Source organism: Centrocercus urophasianus, unplaced genomic scaffold (assembly GCF_019232065.1).
Source record: "Centrocercus urophasianus isolate 14NV4802_14NV808 unplaced genomic scaffold, USGS_Curo_1.0 seq_19, whole genome shotgun sequence".
Classification (NCBI taxonomy): domain Eukaryota; kingdom Metazoa; phylum Chordata; class Aves; order Galliformes; family Phasianidae; genus Centrocercus; species Centrocercus urophasianus.
The window spans coordinates 12,460,600-12,486,207 of record NW_024884744.1 but is presented as its reverse complement, the minus strand read 5'-3'; the positions used below and the strand labels follow the sequence as shown (position 1 = coordinate 12,486,207).

Below are 25,608 nucleotides of genomic sequence, written 5' to 3'. Positions count from 1 at the left end.
ATACAGCCTGAACCTCCCCCAGCACCACTTGAGGCAATCACCTCTCATTCTGTCACTATTACCTGGGAGAAGAGACCAATCCCCACCTCACCACAACCTCCTTTGGGGAGCTGCAGTCTTACTTGTGTTAGTAGCAACAAGGTCAAGAAGACAGGAATACACCACCATCTCCATTGTATAGGTGAAGGCATAGACTGTAAGATACATTAAGTGAATTGCTGGAGAGTTGGAAATGTATTCAGCTGTATTGTGCCCAAATGGTATTCCATCAGGCCTCTCACTTTTGCACTTTTTGAACTTATTGATGTTATGAGCCACAGTCAGCTTTCCTATTCTTTCATTGCCAGGGACAGTGTTCTTCGGAATTGCTTTGTAATCCTATGTACTTGGCCAGACCTTTATAGCCCTGGGAGACAGATTCAAGCAGAACTCAAAAACAGATCTGCTTAGACTAAAGCCTCAAATTCTTTAAAAAGGGAAAATTATGAGAAAATGGAAATTAAAAGGATGTGTAAACCAGTGACATTTGGCTATGACAGTCTTTGCAAGATGTCTTTTTCTTCTCTGATTAGTGTTTTAGTCTCCACAACTTTCTGAGCTGCAGCAAATCTTGCAGGTCCCAGCTTCTAGCTCAACCCACACTGTCCCTAAAGTGTATTTAAGCTTTTCACCTGAATTTGCTTAGCAGCTCTCCAAAAACTGTGCTGCTTCCTCTCTCTTTCCCCTGACCCACTGACTTCTGAAGAGTACAAGACATACAATGAAGAACACAAAAATTTAGCAGCTTCTTCTACCTCATATGGGAAGGTAGAAAGGATCACTGAACCTGAAGAAAAAAAGTGTTCCCTAGACAAACAATGAGAACGGCTCTCCAAAGCTATGGGGAAGCTGTGAAATGAAGGGGAAATCCTGTACTTTTGAGGTGAGTGACTCATACCAGCTTTCAGCAGTACCTTCACTCCCTGTAACCTATTGTATTTCCTGGCTTCTGCAGAAAGCAAAATTCACCTCTGATTTCCCTCAGGGACTGATAGTTTTCCCAGCACAAAGACCTACTTAATGTAGCTTTTTGGGGCTTTCATTGGTGCTTTGAAGTCTCTCTCCTATTCAGAAAAAATACAGTTGTGTATCTCTGCAGAATCACATCGTTTTACTGCTGGTACTGCGTAGCGAGACTGCATTTTAGATCACTCTCAGGCAAATCTGGCTTTTACTCCTTATAAAAGAAGGGTCTCTCATAAACTGTAGCTCAGTTCAGAAACATGCTCAGAGACTTTTAAAAGCAAGGGAGGCAGCACGTTGTTTCATTCAATGAAAACAAAACAAAAAAAGGAAACAACAAATCTTCCCTGGAAGATCACTGTATCAGTGCAATAAACCTCAGGGCTGCCGTAACTTAAACCCTTCTCAACTGTGTGTGAGTTTGTTAAAGGATTAGTTAAAGTTAATGAGTGCTTGCCCACAAACTCTTATCTTCATAACTAATGCACCAGCACTTGTCTCAGAGCATTAGAGTAACATTGCATTAGCAAACTGTGATTTATTAGGCTACAAAGCAATGTAACAATTGCCTAGAATTGATTGTTTTTTTTCCTTAAAAGAAGGTGCAGCCATGGTATCCAAATCAGAGCCCCTGCTCAGGGACATGATTTAGTGGATGGTTGTTAGAGTTAGGGTAGTGTGGTTAGTTCATGGTTGGACTCGATGATATTTAAGGTCTTTTCCCACCTGAGCGATTCTATGATTCTGTGATTCTATACCATCTAGAGCATGCTGGATTTTACAACTGTATGTAAAAATGCACTGTCAATTTACATGAATGTCACAGGTGGTGTCAAAATTCATTAAAATGAAGATGGGGCAAACTGACAAACTGCATATCTGTAAGTCTGACCAGGGAGAAGTGTAACATAAACTCTAATGGTACAGGGCAGAAACTGCAAACAAAAAGTGCTTAAGTGGTGTGGTGTGTCATTGCCTCTTTCTGCCATGTTTTATACCAGAATAGCACAGTTGAATTGAACTGGTAAGACAGAAAATGGAGCTATATTCCACAGGCGCCCAGTGCACATAGAACTTCTTAAGACAAACTCACTTTGACTTGAGTCAGTTTTGCAGGCTTAAATTAAGTAGAGGATTATTTTGTAGTTTAACATCTCTATGTTGCAATCAGGCCTGGAGAGTGTCTCTCAAATGTCTGAATCTCTGGAGCCATCCTCAATCAATGTGCCTGCAGGAGAGGCAGTTAAGTACAGAATGCTGCTCCCTGGGCAACCAGGGGTTGGAAAGGGAGCAACGCTGACAGCCCTCATTAGCATTAGCAGTCAGCTCCAACATGTCTGCTCATAACTAGCTGCCAGTGTAAGTGCTTATGTGAAGTACACACCATACAATAACCCATTCCGTAGGACAGAGGTAAACCCCAAGAAAAGGTAAAATAAACAAAGATATGAAAGTGATGAATTATTTTGTCACTGCTTTTGTTTGTTGTGATGTAAACAGTCCTCAAGTAGTTTAAATGCACTGCTTTGCTAAGTAGTTTGATATTTAATGGTTGTTTTTGTGGGTTGGGCTATTGACTAAGTGTAGTCTCTGGATGTGCTGCAATTGCTGTCTGAGAGAAAGATTAATTCCTACGTATAGCTTCTTCATACTGTACAAACCATGGTAACAGGTAATTGGGGTCAACTTTGGTTGCCCTATTGAAAATTTTAATGAGAGCTTTGAGTAAAGGCTTCTTTCTGAATCTCTTGTAAAAATAAGTTTACAGCAAACCTAATAAAATAGCAGGCAGCATGAAAGTTAAATCACAAGGGAAAGTATGAGAGAGCTAAGTTTCTGAAAGTTTTCCAAGAATAGAGTGGAGTTATAAAGAAGAGGACTGCACTAGCCTCATATATAGTCAGGTAAAACTATTCCTGAAGAGGTGGAATATATTTAACTTAAAATTTGTGCATACTTCTGGAGAGTTCTGCTGCTTCAGTGGTGGTTATGAAAACAGGTTCTTAAATAGGCAGCATGAGGTCTACTGATAAACTCAACAACAGGCATTTTTTTTTTTTCTATTGCAGAGATGAGACCAAACCTGGTATTTTTAAATTACATGTAGTAGATTGAAGGGCATAGGCAGGTAGATACCTACATCCATGGCTGGCTGTCTTCCTTCTGTCGTATCATCTTTTAAGCAGTAGCAGCAGTTTGGGAAAAAGAAAAGAAAAAAAAAGAGCTTTTCTTCTTTTGGGAAGAGAGAACTAATAAATGAGCTCTTTCTGCCTTCCTAAGTGTTAGGAATGCTTTCAAAGCATTCAGGGCAGAGGTGTGGCCCAAGGGGATCAAGGGCTTTCAGAAGATGGCAGTGGCATGCAGCCATCTGTGAGCACCAGAGCCCTCGAGCTGCAGTCCTACAGCCCAGCTGAGAAGTGCCTCTGCCAGCAGTGCTTTGCTTCTGAGAGACATTTCCTTTAGGACTTCTGTGTCGAGATTAAAGCTTTTTGCACCTTTCATCTCAGCTTGCAGAGCTGCAAAGAATTTGTAGTTAAGACTCTAAACTGCCTACAACGCTGGAAAATATCAGTTCTTCTGAGCAATTTTAATGCAACTTCCTAGGGTGCCAGTGTTGCCACGGTGATGATATAGTAGAGCAGAGAGTGGTGAAATATTGGAATATGTATTTTGGGGCAGATGGCCTGCAAAATTGCACTTATTGTGTTTGCCCCTTATAAATTAATTGTTGTTTTAGAGCAAGTGGCACTTTGACTGCTTTTGTGTATGTCTGTGCTTTTCTTAATGTGAGCTACAGGAACTTCAGACCTGATACTGCAAACCTGCTTAGATGGAAATACACCCCTGTTTTGCATTTAATTGCACTGAGTGTGTAAATGAGAAGGCGTATTTGAAGAGAATGTAGCATCTCAGGAGGTGTACAGACCAGCTACCAGCATGAAATCGAAATTCATGGGCAGCGTCCAGCAACATCAGGATACCTTGTGCATGTGTGGTCAGTTAATTTCTGTGGAGTATATCTGTCGAGATGTAGGAGAACCAGATTTTTTGTAGAATTCCAGATCCACCATACAACTTGACGTTCATCCAGAAATCCTATATACAGTTCATGGGGAAGTGTCACAGAGGGTGATGGAAGGGCTAAAAACACATTAGTCTCCTAGTAAATCTACTTGGAAAATGGTTAGGCCTCATCTGATCTGCATAGCTCAGTACAGCAGTTCCCTGGGCTGACTGGATTTGCAGTGCCTCCAAATGCAAACACAGATTATCACTACTGTCTCAGGGGCTCAAAGCAGAGGCGCATTCAAATTCTTAGTTCTCAGTTGCAGCCAGTTAGGGTTTTTTGTTTTTTTTTTTTTTTTTTTGGATTGTATTTATTTTCTTTTCTAAACTTTAATAACATTGAAATTTTGAGAGTTAATCACCCAGGTTGAATTCCTGGAAGTTTTCATTCAAGAATGACTCAAGAATGTTGATGCTGTGAAATCAGACCTGCAATCTAAACAGAGCTCAGTTTCAAGCATCAGAGTAAGTATCTCTATCCATCTGGGTATAACTCATGATCTTTTCCCTCCTTTCACTGCAGTATCAAATCCATCCTCTCTCCCACAGTCACCAGAAAGCCTTTGAATCACGTAGCAGGATCTGTCCTATTGTTGTCCTAAGATACATGTAATGTTATCAGGAGAAAAAAGCTGTTACTCACTCCTGGCTCAGAGTGAGTAGGGTTTTTTTGTCACTGCTCTTGTGTTGTGCTGTAAACAGCCCTCAAGTAATTTTAAATACACTGCTTTGGTAAGTAGTTGATATTTAATCATTGTTTTTGTCGATTGAGCTGTTGAATAGGTGTAGTCTGTGGATGTGCTGCAACTGCCATCAGAGAGACAGATTTTACAGCCTTAGATCTTCTGTTTGTCTTTCACTTTAGAGGGAACCCTTCACAGGGAAGGCAGCCCAGGTGTCCAGACCCAGCAAGCACAGCGCTTTCATCAGCTTTATGGGAGCATGACCAGCTGCAGGTCATACATGTCTGTCTGGGTAGGTGTGTAGACAGTAACAGGCATTTGTTGGATTGACAGGCATAGTTGAAACAGCATAGCAACACGGTCAGCTTCATTTGTTTTCTGCCTTCTGAACATGGCTAGGAATAATATGTAGTTTCAAGCTTTGGGGTTGTACTTTTAGCTTGGTTTTTTGCTTGTTTGTTTGGATTCTTTTAACGGAGGAAAACAACATTTGTACAGTGTAGATACATTTTGAAAAACCACAATAAAATGAAAGAAAATCACAATAATTATAAAGACTGACTAAAGGTCAAAGATAGGGTTGGTCATTGTCATCACCCAAGCTTGCTCTGTAGTTTTCCTGGGATGCGTCACAGCTCCTCAGACTTACACTGGCTGCTATTTGTCCTGTTTGCGTGATTGTCTTTCTCCATGTCTCTTTCTTTTTTTAGAAGTCCTGAGTCCGCAGCTGCACAAAGAAGTGACAGACAGATAAACATTAAGACTTTATATTGAACTTAGGGTTGTTTTTGATCTCTAGTTAGGCTGAAGTAATCAGACCGAGTGTGGAACTTCCAATTTTTTTGAGTTTTGTTATAGTGCCATTTTTACCATTTTTCAAATGTGTTTTTGGACTGTAATTCCAGGAAAACAAAGTCTGCAGTTCCTCTGTCATTGGCTCAAGTGATCTGACTGGAGAATCCATAGAAGTAACTTAGCAGCTAGTACAAAAAAGCACACTTAGGCTTGTTCAGACTTTGGTGTATGGGCTTTGGATTATGACGTAGTTATTGGATTCAACGTAAGCTTGTGATCAGACAGTATTACCTTTACATTTCTCTGTTCCATTTATGAGGAAGTACACTGAAGATCAGGCTGTGAGGACACTTTAGTTCAGTGTTTATTGAAATAAGAAAAATACCAGCAAAAATTTTATCATTCTGATCAAACCAGGATTATGGTAAAAAGTAATTGGTTATATGTGTTACCCATCCTGTATCATTGTAAGATTATGTAGAATGAAAGCAAGAATTTTAAAGAACTTGAATGACAGTGAGTATAGAAACTCATAAACCAATTTAAATCTTCAAACAAATAAAGGGTTGTTCTGACATGCTCCATTCTGAGCAGTAATCAAGTAGTACTGCAACTAATCACTCTGACACTAAGATCTATGCAAGAGAAAAGTTATGCAGGATACCTCCCACCTCCATCCAGAGCCAAAAAGCTTGGGAAAGAGCTGAGCATTGGGACATCCTCACTTGTGCAACAGCAGCCAGAAGCTGGAAAAAAAGAAAATGTTGGCACAAAGTGTGAAAGTCAAACTGAAGGTTCAACAAACAAGAGCTTGCAAGTGAAAGCAGGATCTCCACCAATCACAGGGCTGATACAAAATGGAGAGATGAAGCTGTTGAAGTGTGGGCTGGCTCTCTGATGGGAAGGCTGTATCCTTTCTACCCATGCTTCACTAGAAGAGCCCGTGGTGTTTTCTGTAGATTGTTCTATCCGTTTCTTAAATGTCTCTACTCTAATGAGGTTGTCTTTGGCCCAATTAAGTGAAAAGTTTCTTCTTTAAGAAGAAGTCAAAGCCAACAAACAAGAAAACCAGCAACTAAAACCCACAATAATAGGATTTAAAAACAAAACCAAATGAGTTTATGGTAACATTCTGGCTACTAACCTTCCTGTACACAGATTCTTCTGATTTATTTTTGGAATATGGCACTAAGCTCTGGATTTCTTCATGAATGCTTTGAGAATTTTACTTTCCCTGTCCTTTATTACAGGATACAACGTGCCACAGCTCTCAGATCTTGTTTCCTTTCACTTTCTACCTTCATTTGAAAGACTTTGTCCTCCTGGCTCTTCTGCACTGTATTCCTTGGCTGTTTACAATTGTTTCTGTGTGCCAAGACCTTTTCACATAATGTAACTCAATCCATGTGTCTACTTCATAAAATTCAATACAAATCTCTGGCACATGCTCTCTCAACATCCGCTGCTACTTCAGCATTTTTTGTACCATGCATTTTTTACAAGGCTTTTGCAGCTCTGCATTTTGGCAATCAGAAATAAAAGCAGCTTCTTTCCTGCTATAGATTTCCAAAAAAGTTTTGGAGTCTTGGTTTCCAGATTTTTCATTCAAAGCATGATGATAATCTGGCAGTTAAAAGTTTTGTTTTCCTAGTTCCTCTTGTTTTCCACGTGAAAGCTAAAGGTTTGAAGATAAATGTATCCTTTCAAAAAGTATGGAAACTCCAGAATTTTGCCTAATGTTCTTCTGCCCTAATCCAGTTTATTTGAAGTGCAGGTGGGATTGGAAGCTTGTACTTGATGTTCTTCTGCCTCTTACTTGGTAAGCTGTGTGAGACAGCTGAAGAAGTACTGGTGGGTTGAGTGTTGTATTCGTCCATCGCATTTCAAAGAAGCTCATCTTGTGGATTCAGAGATCTGCCAGCTTTCTGCTTTGGGTTTAGACAGAAAAACCACAGCAGTGTTCAGCTTTGTACAAGTCAAAGTTTATTCAGTTTCCTTATCTGAAGACTACAATTTGCTTTATGTGCTTGTGACACAAGGCTATATTTTCATGCATCCTTGTTCTGTGACCAAATTCTGTAAATGACAAAGATCAAGCAGTAAAAGGCCATGTGCACAGTGTTCTTCTACTGCACTAACTCAGAAAAACTGAAAGCTGTAAAAACTGAGCTAGAGAAAGGAGCAGTGTGGAAGTATGAGTGCTTCCAAAAATATTTAGTGAGAATGTGTTTATACAGTAAATTAATTTCAAACAAAAACAATTTATCTTGTCTGGACAGTCACATGGAATGTAATACTAATGAAGTAGAAAAACAAGAGCAGAATGCTTGAAAAATTTTACCTATTAAAAAGCAGCATTGGGTACTTTTCTTTTTAGGACAAATTTAATTGGATTCTTTAAAATACACTGGCAGGACAGTCATTTTCTTACTAAAAGGTAACAGCAGTTCCAAAAAAGGTTCTTTCTCCAATGCAGCTGCAGAAACTGTTGCTACTTAGAAACTAGAAAAGTCATTAATCAAAACAAAAAGAACAAACTGTTATGTAAAGCAATAATTTTGCCAAACAAGCATTTTGAGTCTGTCTAAAATGAATGATCAGAACATACTGCTGTGTTCATGGGTAATAAAAACTTGGAAGGGTACATGTCTGGCCTAGTATTTTTTTTCTTTTTTTCCAAACATAAAAATAATTTCCTTCTTAAGTTTATTTCTTTTAATCTTTCTAGTCATTGCAACATTTTCCTTATCAGTGCACTGAAGATGCTGAAAAGGAGAATGCTAATAGGAAGCTTCACAGGAGGTGTTTGCTATCAGTAGGTGTGTTGCTGGTGGTAACCATGGAAACTTGTTTAGGATGACCTCTTATCTATAGAATGTAAGCAAGCCCAGGGAAATTTGGGCTGATTCATAGGGACAGCTCAGATCTTCATGTGGTATCCTGTTAAATTACATAAATGTCACCCATTTAAAAGTGGTTGGGATGATGGAATTTGAGGCTCTCTTGTGGAAAGTCTTTTGGTAGGAGGACAGGCTCTGTTGCTCTTTGTTCAGATAACATAAATTGTGAATGTTATGATTCCATTAATCTTGCCGTATACCAGTAGCTTTCTCAGTTCAAGTATCTACATGCTTCCCATGCTTTTTGAGTCAACACTGGAAATCCTTGTTCGCTGGTGATAGTATCACTCTTCTTGAAAATCCTGATTGAAGCAAGAGGCATTTCAGAGACTAAGCCACCATCATCTGCTTTTAACAAATATATGCATTAAATAGATCTTTCTTAAGAAGAGGGCTATAAGTGCAGCTAAAGCAGCCAATTTTTTCCTAACTTACAGTCAGTGGGGGAGAAGAAATAATCTAGTTAGAAATTTGAATTTGAGTAAGAAGTTATTTGCTTAGGAATAATTTAATAGTCGTTCAACTACTAATTTTACTTTTGCGTTCCATTTCAGATAGACTGAAAAAAAGGGAGTACAAGGAGTAAATAGATGGAAACAGAAAGTGAATTTTGGTTGTGGATGAGTAAATAAAGATGCATTGAAAGCTGGCAAAATGAGGTAAGACAATATTTTAATAAGATATACCTCATATTCCAATAAGCTTGTCCTTCCATCCTGGTTATGTTCTTCTATATATTATGCTCAGTTTGATTTTTCTTAGTCACCTTTTCTCTTGATATCCTTTTATTTAAGGATACATTTTTAAGTAGCACCCTTATTTACTTGTCATTCCTGCTCCCCTAAGTAGATGAGAAGCCATGTCACTTTTCCTACTCTTTCAAATTCTTACAGAAAATAAAGAATTATTTTCTAATTTCTATTTTAAATACTTTAGGCTAAAGCAGTGACTGAAAACAGATTACATCCCACATTAGTGGCAAAAAGATAATACTCTAAATTCCTTTATCATATTAGTGTCTCTTATGCAAACATTATAATCAGGTTGTAAATATTAATGTATACAACATTTTCATTGTATTGGATGTGTGAAAATAGAGCACTGTCAGAAGGATTCCTAAGGCCTTTTTCTCACTCACTTGAACTTAACCAAAAAAAAAAGAAAAGAGCTTGCTCCAGTCAGTATGCACACTGGTGTGCTCAGTGAGCTGCCAGGTGGCACTCTCATGAATGATAACTTGCTCTTATACCCTGGCTAGAGAGAAAAATTCTTCATGTTATTTTTGGAAAGTGAGGTGATAATGAAACAAGGCATTTCTTTGAAGAAGCTGGTAGACATTTTGGACATTAGCCCTCTTTTTTTTTTGTTGAAGGTCTTTCTTCTGATGATGCTAGGCAAGTCACTTGCACAAAGTCTTCCTTCTAAGGCTTTCTGAAGTTAGTTTATTTTTATGTCGATTAAAAGAAGCTTAGAGAAATCCTAAATGGGTGACTTTCTACTTCATACTTGCCTGTGGTATTAAAAAAACGCTGTGTAAGGTGCATTTGTATGGAATAAGATCATACTTGGTTGAAACTGATGGGTAGAAATACCATCTCTACCTCTTTGCTGTCAATGTTGCTCAACATTTGGGAGCTAACGACCTGCAAGGGCCTCGTGGAGTTATGTAGGAATCAGACAAGTGTCACAAGTGCTGTCTGGCTTGTCCAGGTCCTTTGGTCCCATGGGTGTGATTTGGACAGCCCTGAACCTGCTTTTACACTACATTTGTCGTGTCCATTTCTAATGCTTCAGATTCATACAATATATAATTGGTATAACTCCTCCTTGAGTCTTCTTACTACTTGTTCAGCCTTATACAGCTCAGTAAAGCTGAACTGTCTGACTGAATCTAGAAATGCCCCAATGAATAGTTTGAACTTTTTTCTGAATACTTTGAAAAATTATCTTCTGGTATATTGAGGAAAAAAGAAACAACATTGCATTCCTATGCTCAGCATAATCCACCTGTGACTGTTCTTTGTATTTCCACTAATGTGCATTTAGCTTCAAATTTGCACAAAGATGCTCTATGTGACAAAAAATCATGCTGATTTTGAACTCTTCTTGACTTAACAAAAGCTCAGATAAAAATCACCAATAGTCTGAGCTCACAAATACAGCAAAGACTGAGTTCTTCAGCTGAGTTGTACTCAGAAAGCTCCATAGTTTTCTCTGAGCTACTATGGCAGTGCAGTGACATTGACTTATAAAAGTCTGTAGCCATTTGTTCATAATCAAGAAATCAAAGTAGTCTGTTGTTCAAATAAATTTAATGAAGCACTGTTGCTGTCAATTCAGTTGCTTTCCAAGCCATTTCTAAATGAACCAATTTAACAAAACATATATTTGCCCTGGAGAGAACAGCTGGGAAAAAGTAAATGAACAAACAGATAAAAAGCACCCAAATCCCTTCTTGCTATTTAGTGATGAGGCCAGTTTAGAAGAGTGATGGATGCATTTATGAGCTGTGAGTTCAGACCAGCCTGACTCAAATCAGAATTCTGACATTGAATTCAAATAGATGTTTGAGGAATGTAAACTAGAGTGTAATTACCTGTACCAAACAACACATTTTGGTATTAGTATTATGACATTAAGCATGTTGAAAAGCTTTCCTCATTTTCTGAGTGTAATTTGAAAAGATTACAGCCATCACCAATTTATGCTGCTGCAGAATAATGTTTAGATGTGACTCTAGAAAAATTCTCAGGTGTTGCTTTACTGGCGTTGTCTGCCAGTCTCCTTATAGATCTTGACAAAAGTGATTTTCATAGGCATCACAAGATTCATATATTGAATATACAATATTTAATTAAATGTCATTTTAAGTATTATTTCATTTGCAGTGTTGTTCCTGCAGTTTCCTTTCTTTGGCCACCTCTCTTCCTCCTGAGTAATAGACACCTGTTGTCTTGGCAGAGAAGCCTGTAGTGCCTCTTGCAAAGTTGGTTTGTTAGTTAGTGCTTGAAAAAGTGTAGCTATTCCTGTGGATCACCAACATACTAATTGGAGGTTCCATTTCTTCTTATTATAAGAAGGTATTAGGTCTAGAAAATAAGCTGTATTTCATTGCAATTTATCCCAGCTTTAGACAATGAAGCATTTCTGCAATGAAATTAATCTTTGAATACACATGCTATTTTTTTCTTTTTAGAAGAATTAAGTTCTAGTAGTGAAAAATACTATAAAGTATGAGAGGGCACTAAAAACATGGTCTTGAAAAGGATATAAATCAATTTAAAACCAATAATAAGTTTTCTAGTTGAGCTTTTTATTGCCACTCATTAAAATTTCATGGGAGAATATAAACACCAGTTATTTCTGTGCATCTGACCATCAAATTGCAAGATCACACATCAGTTGGAATAATGAAGTTCAAAGCACATACTCCTGCCTGAATGACCCAATTATCTGGAATCTCAAAATACTTTGTTAGTAACATGGAAAACAATACATTTCAAACAAGCCTATGTGAAGTGAATATATCCCAATAAAAAAGCAGGTTAAGAAAAGCTGGCTGTTAGATTACAAATTGCTTTCTTAATTGAGAAATCTCCATTGGTGCCATTTATAAAGAATCTTCCAAAGGTATTTTACTGACTTTCAAATCTGCAATAATTGCGAAGCCTTCAGAACAGCTTTTGGTCAGTCCACATACCAGATGTCCTTGTGCATAACTGTGAAACAGTGCTCTGTGGAAGAATAGGTTTTGTTTTGTTTTGTTTTTGGGCTTTGTTTTTTACAGGAGTGTTGTTTATTGCCTCCAAGGTGCACCTCGTGTTGTTAAGGTCAATACACTTAGACTAAAGAACTATTCAGTACGCTTTAAGGAAAGGATGCTTTACAGCCTGTGATTGCAGATGGCTTCTGGCTATTAGCTTTCAGTATGACTTCATGTTCTCATGATTATATGGCTTGTTGCATTTCCAGTTTCTCAGTGTGGATTTGGTTATTTACACATGAAGGAATCTTTAAGAGTGAAGTCTCAAGTAAAGGTTTGCTAAGGTCAAACATTTATTGACACATACTGTCTCCTGATAAATTTATTTTTGCTCTTAAACTTCCCAGTTTTAGCTATCTTTTTTTTTTTAATTTTGAAATGCATAAGGCTGGTTTTCACTTCAAAATCGTACAAAAAGAGGAGTTCTACACATTTGCAACGTGAAGTCAGAGGTCAAAACGATTTTTCCTATGTGTGAAGCCAGGATAGATAAGAATCTGAAACTTGAGATGTAAATCTTACATAACCACTTATTTTTGAAACTTGATGAATTTTCTGTAAGGTTTTCTCTGTGCTTTCTGTAACTCTTATAATTAGCCTCTGACCTTGTCTTGCTAAAATGCCCCTTTATTACAGAACTTCAGCTTGGGAGGGTCACCACCCCCTTGAGATGTCTTCCCTTTGAATGATGATGACAGTGTTGCTGAGTCTTTGTTCTTTGCTTTATGACATATTTCATGTTAAATAGCTGCTACCTGATATGCAGATTCTTTTGTATGACTGAGCTAAATGATCACTGCCTCAGACTAAGTAAATCTTGTGTGACCTTAGGCAAGACACTTCAGTTCTCTGTAACAAGCTTCTGTGTTGTAAAACGTGAATGGCAGCACATCATTTATTGCTTAAGTAGAAAACAGCAGTAAAGGTTTTTGCTTGCACTATGATAATGTGCACTCAGCAGGTGCTACTGTTTACCAGGAAATAAATAAATGAGTATACTCCAGCACTGAGTATGTGCTCTGCATAAGTCCAAGACCAGGAGAACTTTTTACCTATGCGCAAGTGTTTCAGCTTTTGAATCCATATATAGAGATTTGGGAGTTTGCTCATTACTTTAAGACAAACAAAAGTGTTGTTTTCTGTTCATTATTGAACCCACCAGGTGAAGAGTTCACTGCATTCAATTCACATGATGGATTCAATAAAGATCTGAGTCCTTGAGGTCTGCAGAAAGTTCTCTATTGATATGTCATTATAGCATGGCTTCAAGAAGATTGCAAAGTCCACTACTGAGGCACAGCCTGTCCCTTTCCACTGCACAACGAAATTCCATGCCACTATGACACCACCATGAATGGGCTGCAGCCAACAGCAGGGAGTGCTTCTTTTTTGAGATGCAATTGTGTGTACCTTCACCATTCTGCTGATTGGCCATCGGTGTTTTAGTTAGCTGTGTTTATACCTTATAGGAAACTGAGTGCTAGTAAACAACATACAGATATCTTCTGTGATTTTATCTGGGGAGAATGATAAAGAGCAGAGTGCCCAGTTTGCTTTTAATTTTTACTATCATTGCCAGTCTTCAGTATTGAAACTATAAACCACTTCTAACTGCCTTGCTTCAAGGAGTGAAGGGTTGGATTCATTTCTCTTTTTCTTCCTAACTGCTTAGAAATGCAGTTCGTTCTCTTGCTGATGGTTTATGACTTTGCAGATTTTATTATTTATTTATTTACTTTTGAATGCCATCTCTTTATGTAGTGTCTGTCTTCTAACCTGCAGCTCACCTCCATCTTTTCTTACAGACTCACAGGACAGTTCCCCTTCTCACAGACCCGTTTCATCTCAGATAAGGTAACTACTTCCTCCTACACTGCTAATAAGTGGCGTATTCTTGTGTTTCCACTGGTTTACAAATCACAAAATACCGAATACATATTAAGCATATCAATTAATCTAGCTATTGATTTCTTCCATACTGGATTGCAGTTGTTCTGCAGAGTGCACTCTGAGCTGGCACTCCCCTTCTCACCACAACTTCCAGTTTTGCTGTCAGAGCATGTGAGTGCTTTTGATAACACGCATGGCTCACTGGTGGGTTGGGACAAGGCGTTTCCTCTTTTACACCTTGGTCAGTGACTTGTAGAAACCTCTGAGGAAATTCTGCTGAAAATGAGCTGGAAATGCTGAAAAAGAGATTCCTACAGCTGGACTACAGGCATGCGCTTGAAGTTCAATGCAGAGAGCTCTCCCATCTTTTTTATATGTGTCTACAGCACAGTATACAGAGACATCTAAGGCTTTTCCAGTGTAGTTATAAAATAAGTGCATCTTGGCTGAGATAAAATAATTTTAGATTATATTTTTTATAATTTCCTATTCTGGTTAGTTGCTATGCTTAAATATATCATCAAAATATTATGCTTTGCAGCAAAATTTTTGCACTAGGTCAACCAGTCGCATGTATTGCCGGTAAGAAGTACTAACTCATGAGGCCTCATCTACACAGGTGTGTGTACCTGGTACAAACCAGCAAGAGCTTTCTTTCTGTTCTCTCTGCACTTTGGTTTCCAGGGAAATTAGAGCCAGGCCCACAGGTCTGCAAGAAAAATTGGCCTAATGTTACCTCTCCTGTGCCAGCTTCTGAACTGGATCATGAGGAGTCTGAGATACACCAGAGCACACAGACCTGTCTGAAAAAAGGTATATGCTGATCTGAATTTGGATTTTGGACTTGGATATGCTTTCAGATCGGAAGAAAATCCTTGAAAAGTTCTAATTAATCAGCAATTTTATTTAGTGGGTTTCAATTCTGTATAAATTTGGTTTTATTTTTGGCATTCAGTTCCAAACCCAAAAGGACAAGGTTGCCATTTTATTGCTCTGTTATTCCTGTATAATATCAACCATCACAGGCTAAGAAAAAAAGAAGTTATGATGTTTCTCTGTTTGGATGCAGTGATATTCAGTATGCTTTCAAGAGAGCAGTGTGGTTGAAGCCAGAGAAACCAGAGCTTTTCTTCTAACTTTTCTCATGTCCTTTGTTGTTTTTAAATCTTTTTGATTTTTTTTAGCTGCTAGAGTGGAAAAGTGACTCCTAGTTGTATCAACTTTGCTCAAGAGAGATAAAAGGATGCAGAATTTCTGGTATCAGGTTGCCAGTATCTTGAAGAACAAGAAATTATTTAAAAGTTGACACAGTTTGACTCTTATTTAAATTCAGGTGCTTTCTAAGTAGATTTTGAATGCCGTGAAATCAGAGAGAGAAGTGAAATGCTTTTATGAAAATTTTCATTGATGACATTATTATTACATAAGAGATATATATATAAATATATATATAATATAATATAATATAATATATATAATAATAATATAATATATAATATAATATATATATATTTATATATATATTTATATATAATATATCTCTTATATAAGAGATGACTTTATTTCAAGTGCTTCTCACCTCCAGCACGAGTGTTAAGGTGTTTCTGCCCAAAAATGAGGCACAGACAAGATAGCTGGCAGCTGCAGCAGCTCTTGCATCCTGCCCTGGGCTGCCTTTTTTTTCTGTATTATTTATACATTCCTCACAGCTTGGAGGCCAGAAATGGCCTGCAGGTTGTAAGATGGCTACAGTCATTACACTGAGCTGTCTTTTATGACAAGAAAGCATAATGCAGAACTCAGAAAAAGGCAGACACATGGCTTTGCTTCTTGTTCTCTGCTTTATAAAACTTGTAGAGTAACAGTGCCTAAGAATACTGAAGGTCCTGGGATGTAGAGGCTCAGAAATTTCTTTAAGGTTTGGTTTTTGTTGGACTGCCTTGGTTTGGTCTGTGTGTCTATGTCTGATCTTACCTGTGAGTGGATTACAGAATCATAAAAACATCTCTGCCCTTCAGCTGAGCTGAAAGAATCTTTGCTGTGTATCAGATTTCCCTTTCCTCTTGCTCTGTTGCCCGCCCCCACCATGCAGGTCCTTCACTATTTTTAACATTAAGTAATGGGATTGCAGGGATGGGAGGCAAACGCTCTTGAAAATATGGTTCTGTCTTATGTAGTGAGACATAAAAAGGGATATCAGAAGAAGGTATGAGAAAAATGGCAAAGAGTTGCATACATTCACAAATCAGCAGTGTGACGGTTAACCAGCACACACAAAAAAAGTTTCTTGCCTTAATAATGATGTCTTGAAAATGTTCAGTAATCAGGCATGATAGTCTTGAGATACACTTATTTCACAACATCAGGCATATGATGAGTATCTAACTCACAGAGATACTTTCTTTCATTAAAAATGATTACTCAAGGATGGTTTTAATAATTTTTTTCAGGAAAATGTAAACAGGAGTTAAATTCCTTATGCTTTATGTGCTCAAGAGGCTCCTTTCTGTGTCAGTCTCTGATAAGCTAAAAGGCTAAGAATGAGTTTGAAATTGTGTTTTTAACAGAGTATAGGTTTTTTCAAGTATTCATATTTATTAAAGAAAGTTTAGTACCTAACTTGAACACCAAATCTATCTAATAGCGCAATATTGTGTCTTTATATCCTCTTTTCTGGAGCAAACTAAGGGCTCCTACCAAATAAATCAGAAACTAATTTCCTTATCAAATCGTAGGGCTCAGACAATCAATATTTAGTTTATATTTCTTACCACTATCTTAAAGATTGTTATTAAAACACATCATCTTCATGCTATTGAATGGCACAAAGTATGTCTCTACATTGAGGACAGACACAAATGATTAAAATCTTGTTTCCCCTCCTTCTTCCCTTTCTCTCACAGTACACCCAACTTATTGTACAGATTTACCCATTTTTCACTGATTTTACCATATTTTACTGCTTTTAATGGCTAATTGCATTGGCAACTGTTAGGGAGAAGAACTGCAACAACTCTCACATCTATTTGGTTTGGATGCTTACCTCAGCTGCAGATTAGCATGGCCTCCAGCCTGTTCATCAAGAGGAAAACAGGATGACTTAAAACACAGGCACCAGTTTCTCTGCTTGTGATGATCAGTCATGCTCATAGAAGGGATTTCATTGCTGGGCAAACCCAATAGCATCAATAATTTTGTAGCACAAGTGCAAAACATTGCTAGGACATACATATATGTTCTATACTCTCTATACCATTTTATACTGGTTTACTTCTTGTTTAGTGCATATAAATTAGATGGATCTGTTGGCTCTGTAACAGGATGAAAGATTAATTTTTCAACTGTGTTACAATACAGTTGAGGCCAGCACCTGAAGTGCTTCATACTGAGTCTTCTGAGCAATGTGGACAACACAGACATTGAATGAACAAATAGGAATGCTGAGTTTTTTGTTTCTAATAGAAAATAGAATGGAACAGACTGTATCTACTGTATTACTGTACATGCAATCTATAGGTGTACCGTGGGTCTTAGTGATATTCCAACTGGATTTCAGTATCCATTTTTATTTGCTTTGGATGCTGAGAATATAAAATGAGCATATATGGATCGCTTTTTTAACAAGCTTTTCATCAGTCCTACCCTGATACATGTACTACTTCACTCATAATATTTCTTCACAATATCCTACATAGAGTGTTCCTTTTTCTTTGGCAGGATACACAGGGAAAAGGCCAGTGTGAAGAAAAGACACTAAATATTGACAATCAAAATAATTCAGCACCTATACACACCTGTATTATAATCATAAGTAGACATAAAGAAATAGTAGAAATTAAATTAAACCGGTTATATCATAATTATCCTTCAAACCCAAGTGTACCAGGAGAGGAGTAATATTAAAACTGCTAAATCACAGAGTAGGAGTTTTTAAGACATTTATAATTTAATGCAAGAAAATAAAGAAGATCAAACCTAGTTTTAGATTGGACTAAGTCAAAGGTTGAACTAAATTAAAGATTGTAACATGGAGCTGCCTGAGTTGGCTTCACTCTAAATAAAAGCATGTCTGGCCAGACAAGAGATGTGAAAAATACATCACTTTGCATTACTTATATGCTCAGTTATTACAAAGCCCTTGGGAAGCATCTGTAGCTATTTTAGGGTTGCCCTGACTTACAATAGGAAATAAAGAAATATAGAAAATGACTCAATTGGATTTTTTGCCTCCACAGTCTGTTCTTGTGCTGGGCTTAGTTCAAACACAACAGAGATGGAGGCCCAAAGCCTCCATCACATCAGAGAGCATTATTTCTCATCAGTCAGAGTTCTGAGTCTATAAAATATTCATAAAATTCTTCAAATTGAATTGGCCTTTCAAGTAATAAAAGAATACATCAAAGTAATACACTAAATGAGGACTTTTCTCTACAGCATATGATGTAAACCATAAGAATTTCTATTAAATATTTGATTATTGAAAAGTAAATGAGACTTTTTCCGTGTGACAACTATGGGACTTCATACAATATGAAACTAACAAGAAAGATACTGTGATGTTAATGCCTCTATTTCTTACCATCTGAATTAATGAGCATGTTTGATCTTCCTTGATTTCTGCATGCTTCATTGTTTCTATCCCTGTCAAAAGCGTACTTCTCACTTTTCTTGTGAAATAATCTACATAATGCAAACAGACTGTTTATGGAGCACAATGAGTATTCTACCAGTAAGGAAGAAAGGGCATCATTTGATAAAAGCAGGCATATTGTTGAGACAGCTACAAAATTAGATAATTTTAGCATAGAGCAGATTTTTTTGCTGCCAGTCAGGATTTAAACAAAGGAATCTTCCCACACTTGGCAGATAATTATGCTTCTCCAAGGGAAAACATAACACTGACTGAAAAGAGTTAAGGTCTCATTTTTCTCAGATAATTTTGTTCTTTGAACACATGCATCTGCCTGTTTCATAAAAAAAGCTAAAAAATCTGAACAATCTGTAGCAATTATTGTTCCAGGCATATAAGCAATGTTCATGTTCTCATTTTTTGAGTTCTTTTTTTTTATTATAATTTCAGTTTCCAGAGTCCTGCATCACTTAATTTTTACCTTTGGTCCCAGAGCAGCAGACATCAACATAAGAGGAGACCCCTGCCACTATCCATGTTGCTGTTGTGTGAGTTTGAACATCAAAATCTAAGGTTCCGATCCTCCTCTTCATTAGAAAAGCATTGAATGTCTACCTCAAGTTTACCAACACAGAGTTTTTGCAGGTTTTATTATTAGCCATATTTCCGTGAAGAACAAGAAAATACAATTTTAATGGTTATTTACAAATTTAACACAGCCTGACCATATTTGAATGACTCTGTAACAAGTAAAACCTTTGATTTATAAAACAAATCCTTGCTCACAAATAGCCGCCATTGATATGGCAGTCTGGAAACAAGAAGATCCCGCATGTACATATACAGGACCTAATTCTGCATTTATGCCCCACACAATCTCCTCAGAGATTAATCTCAGAGACCTCAGACTTCCATCAGTGTGAATGACATGATAAGCGAAACAGTAAAAAGAGTTGAATTTTCCCATCTCTGAACATGCTGACTTTTCAAACTGGAAGCAAATTCAAGGTACAGCAGCCTTCTGCAATACCTTGAGCTGCTCATTCAATGTGTCCAAACACTCGCCGTATGAAAGCAGCATGCACAATTTTTCTGCTTTGCTGCACATCAAAGTGCTCTCCTGCTGCAGAGGACAGCTTTCAAACCCACAGCCCAGATACTTGCTCTTTGTGCCTTTATCGAAAAGACACAGCCTTGGCTTCCCTGACATTTCTTTGTCTGAAAGTGGGAAAATAAAGCAATAATTGTCTTGAGAAACTGTCTACAAGGTGGGGGATGTTTCAAGCAAGATCCCTTACAGAGAGAGAACTTGACAACCTATTGCTGTGCAAAATATTACATACATTTTCAACATGTATAACATGCCAATTTGAGTTTTACGTGTATTTTGTCTGCACATAAATTGAGCTGAAAGAGGATTATTAATAATAATAAAGCACATTTAAATGCAGAGATAATTGGTAACAAGGATTGGGACAAATGCTTGCTGGCTCAGAGGAAAAGATTATTCAGACTTTAGTAGGCACAGAATAGGTTCCAAGTTTGTCTTTCTAAATTGAATGGTGTCCATGAGATGCATAAAGCACAAAGATACAACGTGTATAGGAGGCATTTTCCATTGGTTACTTACAGACCACAGTGCTGGAATTACAGATACAGTGGCTGGAAGGACCATCTTATCAGAAACTGATGTTTTACTGTATTGCTATCAACGGAATAACTGTGATGTATTATGTGCTCAGTAACTTACCTCAAGATGTGCTTATACCATGCTTACCTGGTTTCATGACAGACATACTTTGAGTCCAATCCCACTATCATAATTAAGGTTGTTTCAGAAAAATACAGCTAAATCTGTTAATACATGCCATTCTAAAAGCAACTTTATATTCACAATTTTTCTGAAATGTTAACTGTTAATTCATGTGGGAGTCTTATGCATCAGCCTAGGTCAATCAATAGATACGAAGAATACACACAAGCATAATATTAGATTGGATTTAGTTAATATTGTTCTCTTCTGTTTATTAATATACATAAATCACTGTAATTGTTTAAACCATTTTTTTCTGCATGACCTTTCCATCTTACATATCTCTATTTTACATCTGCATAAGCTGTGGTTCTCTCTCCTAAAAGTGTCTACAAGCTGTATTCCCTTCCTTGCACTGTTACTGAAGCACATATGGACTGCTTTAGCAAAGTGGCTCTGTGGACTCTTACATATCTCCATATGTAACTTTCTATGTTCACAGTTTTTCTTTTTTTTCTTTTCCCTCACTTCTTATATTTTACTTGGCAAAAATAACATGTACTTTCCTGAAAGTTATACATAAGCCTTCGATTAATGCTAACTTAATACAGAAGGCCAAAATCCAGGCTGAAATGGAAATGGGAATATGTGTGCAGTTTAACTGCATGTCTTAGAATTACTAAGTGGAGAGAAGTTGGCTAAATTATGATAATGCTTTCTGATGCTACCCTAACTGAAATGATAAGAGGAAAACAAACCAAACAAGCTCATTTTCAATCAAGGAGGCAGTAGGAAAGAACAGCAAGAAGCTGCCTGATCCCTGGAGGATGAGGAGTTTGCTCTCTTTCTCCATTGCTGATACATTCCCAGGGACATCTTGATCAATTTCAGAGCTCTATGCAGTACGTATAAGAGAATATGTTTCACATTATACTTATATATTTCCATACGCTGTCTTAATAAAAATGTGATTTTATCTGATTTTAATACTACAGTGTTAGCTCCCATTATTTGCACAGTAGGTAAATGAAGAGATGCACATGAAATCCAGATTTAATTAGATAGGGCATGCTATCACTTACTGACTGACACAAGCAGAATACAGTAAATACAGGCATTCTGTAATACTTTTCTACCCTGAGATGATACAAAACAACACAACAAGTTGCATTTAATGTGGACCACCAAAACCCAGGTACCTGAGCTTTCTTAAAAACATAAAGTTTTGTAGAAAGTAGGTGTGGCATTGACAACATCTTCTGATTTTTTCTGGGTAGGGTTATTCACCAGGTTCATCCAGCATTCACATATATCTGTTATTTCTTTCAACACTGCCCTTTTAGACTTCCGTTGGTTTTATTTTAGCAGCCAAATGAAAATCCAGTATGATTCTCCTGTAACTGAGTCTTAGTGCTGTTACTGTCTATGGGTGTTTCCTTTCCCTAATGTATAATTATGGCAGATACAAGAACACATGTCGTACAAATCGATGAGAGGAGGAAAGCAAAGAAATGTCTGTCCCCAGATACTCTGAAACCCTGCTACACAATGAAATTGCTTTTTCTTTAGCTCCCTTAGACGATGGTCTACGTGTCTTTGTGGTTCATCAGTGTACCTGATACTTCTCTGAGGCATCTGGTTATGCTTTTACTAATTACTAATAACACTTGTGTTCCTTGCTGTTCTCTGGACCCCAATGGGCAGGCATGGCACTGCGTAGTATACATGAGTATCCAACTCTACGGCTTGCCTGGCCAGCCACACTGAATAAAAAGGAATAGTCTTGGGCTGGGTCTCTCTGAAAGTAATGCTTCCTATTTATTTCTACAGAAAATCCAACAGATACAGTGAGCACAGTAACACTGATAGAACAAATTCTCAGCTACAAAACACTGCTTTTCAACATAGTCACCAGGCTGCTTCATGAAGCACAGCCACTGCTATGATGGCATGGGGCAGGGGATGGCGGCAGCATGGGCTGGGCTGAGCTGCAGGTTGGACATGCCTGGTGTAGCCATTCCTTTTCACAGGTGCAGCACCAGGGCTCCTGCCAGATCCGTTTCACAAATCCACTCAGCCTCATCCCTCTGCTCAAAGTCATGGTGCCAGAAAGCTTTTCAGGAGGGTTTTTCACTCCAACACTAGCACTGAAGATGGCCAAATAACAGATGTTTAGTAAGCATGACTCTTTTCTGCTGTTTTATAGCTTCTGGTCACCAACAAAACCAAAGGCATTAACCAGCTGAGGCTTCTCCATTGTTCTCTGACTGCCCTTCCTCTCTGAGGTACAATTCTATTCCTTTAATTTGTATCAAGCTGAACAGTTTGTTGTTAATCTCTCAGCAGACTCAAACCTGTACCCAGGATGACAGTTGCAGAGTTCGCTGGTACTGCCACAGCACCTTCAATGCAGATTGATGCCAATGGTGACAGCCCAGAGCTCATCACAGACCCTGTCAGCCACTTTCATGGGTAAGTTTTGCAGCTCAATTTATGTCTGTTGTGCTGTTGTGGGACGCAAGGGGTACCTGGCCCTTCAGCTTCTCTACTGATTTTACATGGGGTCAGATAGACTAAATTGCTGTGTTTACGGTATGGTGCACCATAACACACTTCGACACACCCTTGGAGTAACTAGAAGTTCTACAGACACAGTGTGTTGCCTGTAGCAGTGCTGCAGGAAGTTTGGAAAACCAAAGCAAGTGTTCTGTGGTTCTGAAATTCCTCCAGGACAAGAAAAAGGATGGAGACCATTTGGTAGCCCGACATACTTCTCTCTCTGGTTTCTTTTTTCTTTTTTGTGGTTGGAAATGCTCATTAAACAAAAAGCTTTCTACAGCACAGCTTGTTATACTCTGCTTGTGTAGAAAATTGTTGGTGGATATTTAAATCTTTCTTACTTCGTAGGAAAATAGTGAAAATAAAACCAGATCCATTAAATTCAACAGGCCTGATTACCGCTAGCTCCTTCTACTTCCACACAGGTTTTTGATTTTCCCTCACAGCAGGCTCTTTCTAATGTTCAGGACATCTTTATTCATAGCTACAGACATTCTTGATTTGTTATTTATGCTATCTACAAAAATGCTCCTTGCATCATAAAGCACCATACTATGTTTTGATTTTATATTCTAAAATTACACTGGCAAATGTTGATAAAACACATGGTACATTGCTTATATTTACTTATACTCTTGCAGTATCCAGCACAATGTTACCACTTCTTTAAAGTATTATCACATAAAGATCATTTGGAAGTGAATGTCGTTTCTCATTTTACTGTGATGTGTGCATACATTCCAGCCTCACTGTCTAAGCCTTTCCAGAACATCCATCACTATAGGATTGTTCTGGTGTCTGTGAATCAAAAGCTACAGCAGCAGTTAACAAGCAGTGCATTAATTAATGGCTCAAGTAGAAAGTTGTAGGAGTGCTTTTTTCAGACACTTCATTCAGAACTGATTGAGAAGGAAATGCCTTTTTAAAATTTTTGATATAATGTCACACTAAATGAACCATAAAGAAACAATATAGAAAATACATAGCTTGGAATTTATGAGAACATTTTACAGCTATTAAAGACCACACTTAAAGGTCTGGATATTAAACGAAGCTGAGGGACCTTTGAAACATGCTTTAACATCAAGGTCATCTTTAAATATGGAAAGGAAGAAAATCAAGTCCCTGTCATCACATTCACAAATGTAACAGAGTCTAGAATTGCTAGACAGGAGAGGAAGCAAAGGAAGAAATGCTAAGAAATCACTATGTAGATTATCTTTATTCAGATGTAAGAGAAGTGCTGACTGCCAGCCAATCTTTTGCAAAGACTTTTGCTTAAAGTCTTTTGAAATAGTCATGCTCAACTGCTGCTCAAAAACTGCTGCTATTCACAGCCTAACTGGTGCCATGTTACTGCATCTGAGAAGATGTAAATCTCTCTCATCAGCTATGGGAGTTCTCAAAGCATTACTTTTTTTTCCTGCTGGAGTATGGAAAGAAACTCCTCATACATATTGATACCATTTTACATTCTATCAAGCACTTTCTGTCATATGTCATAGTAAAAGATCAAAAGCATTGCCAAAGTGGAGAAAAAAAAAAAAGAAGAACGAAAGAAAAAGAAAACTAGAAGAAAAAAAGGTTTTCTTTTAGGAGAATCATTTCTCCCACCTTTTCATCAATAAATTCAATTTCAATGAAATGGGTATTACCCTCAAAAAGTAATTTTTCTTTGTTAAGACGGTGTATTGACTTGGATTTGGATTCTTTGTCAGCATTTCTCCCAAAGTTGCTTTTCTTTTCCAAACTGACCTGCTATCATTCAAAATGACAACAGAACCATTATGTTTGTGATAATGAAAGTTCTCACTGCTTCAGAAGAGGCAGTTGTTGCTGCCCACTCCCTCCAAAAAGGCAAATCCCAAATGACTGATTGAAAAGGAGAGCAAAGCCAACTACTAATGCTTTTTTGGCAGGGGATATCAGGACAGATTCTGTGTTTCTGAAAAATGGAAAGCAAAAGTCTATTGACCAAAACAAAGCTCTTCAGTTGTGTTCTTTTTTCAGTAGATCTGGCCCACTCCCAGCCATGCAGATTGTCTCTGGAGAAGCAACTTGTCCCAAATGCATATTTGCCAATGAAGGGAGAAGTAGTGGGATAACACACCCTCTGCATGATCTAAAAGTCTGCATCTATAATACTGATCATATATTTTACATGCATTAAAGAGTGCTTCTGTTTTTCTTCATGCAAAGCTAAAATGAATGTATCTGGAACAGAGCTTGAAGTTAATTAGTAATTATAATTTTTGCCACCTTTTTCTCAGACATTTTCAAGCATTGTAAATAAATGGCACCTAGCACTAATTATTTTTATACTCCTATGTAACATCGAGTTTGCAAACCATTTTACTTACTGGTTCTTAGAGAATCTTGTAAAATTTCTGCCCAGAGCAGACTTCATCAAAGGTCCTGAGCCTTAGAAAATAAGGTTTAGTCTGGCAAGGCTGCTAAAACCCTTTTAGTTATTAAAAAGAAAAAAAAAAAAAAAAAAAGGTAATTTTTTTACTGGGTTATATTCTACTGGATTATGGTACCTTGTGGCACCAAGAGCATGGAAATGG

General features: G+C 37.6%; 2 long non-coding RNA genes across 22 annotated transcripts in view; one reads left to right on the top strand and one right to left on the bottom strand.

The window, feature by feature from the left end:
• LOC122161410 overlaps positions 1-25,608 on the top strand; it is a 494,955-nt gene that overhangs the window by 436,223 nt on the left and 33,124 nt on the right. For 5 of the 21 annotated variants that reach the window (XR_006169178.1, XR_006169177.1, XR_006169181.1 and 2 more), the window contains 4 exons: positions 9,001-9,105; positions 14,015-14,063; positions 14,784-14,912; positions 22,826-22,954. This is a non-coding gene — a long non-coding RNA (uncharacterized LOC122161410). Of the gene's footprint in view, positions 1-1,252; positions 4,534-4,933; positions 7,242-8,308; positions 8,424-9,000; positions 9,106-14,014; positions 14,064-14,783; positions 14,913-22,825; positions 22,955-25,608 lie in introns of those variants that run through there. The other 16 variants (XR_006169188.1, XR_006169182.1, XR_006169172.1 and 13 more) reach the window with 11 other exon arrangements.
• Positions 4,562-6,815, bottom strand: LOC122161412. Its single transcript, XR_006169192.1, has 3 exons — positions 6,691-6,815; positions 6,211-6,292; positions 4,562-5,478 (listed from the first exon to the last, which is right to left on the bottom strand). It is a non-coding gene; the product is annotated as an uncharacterized LOC122161412 (long non-coding RNA).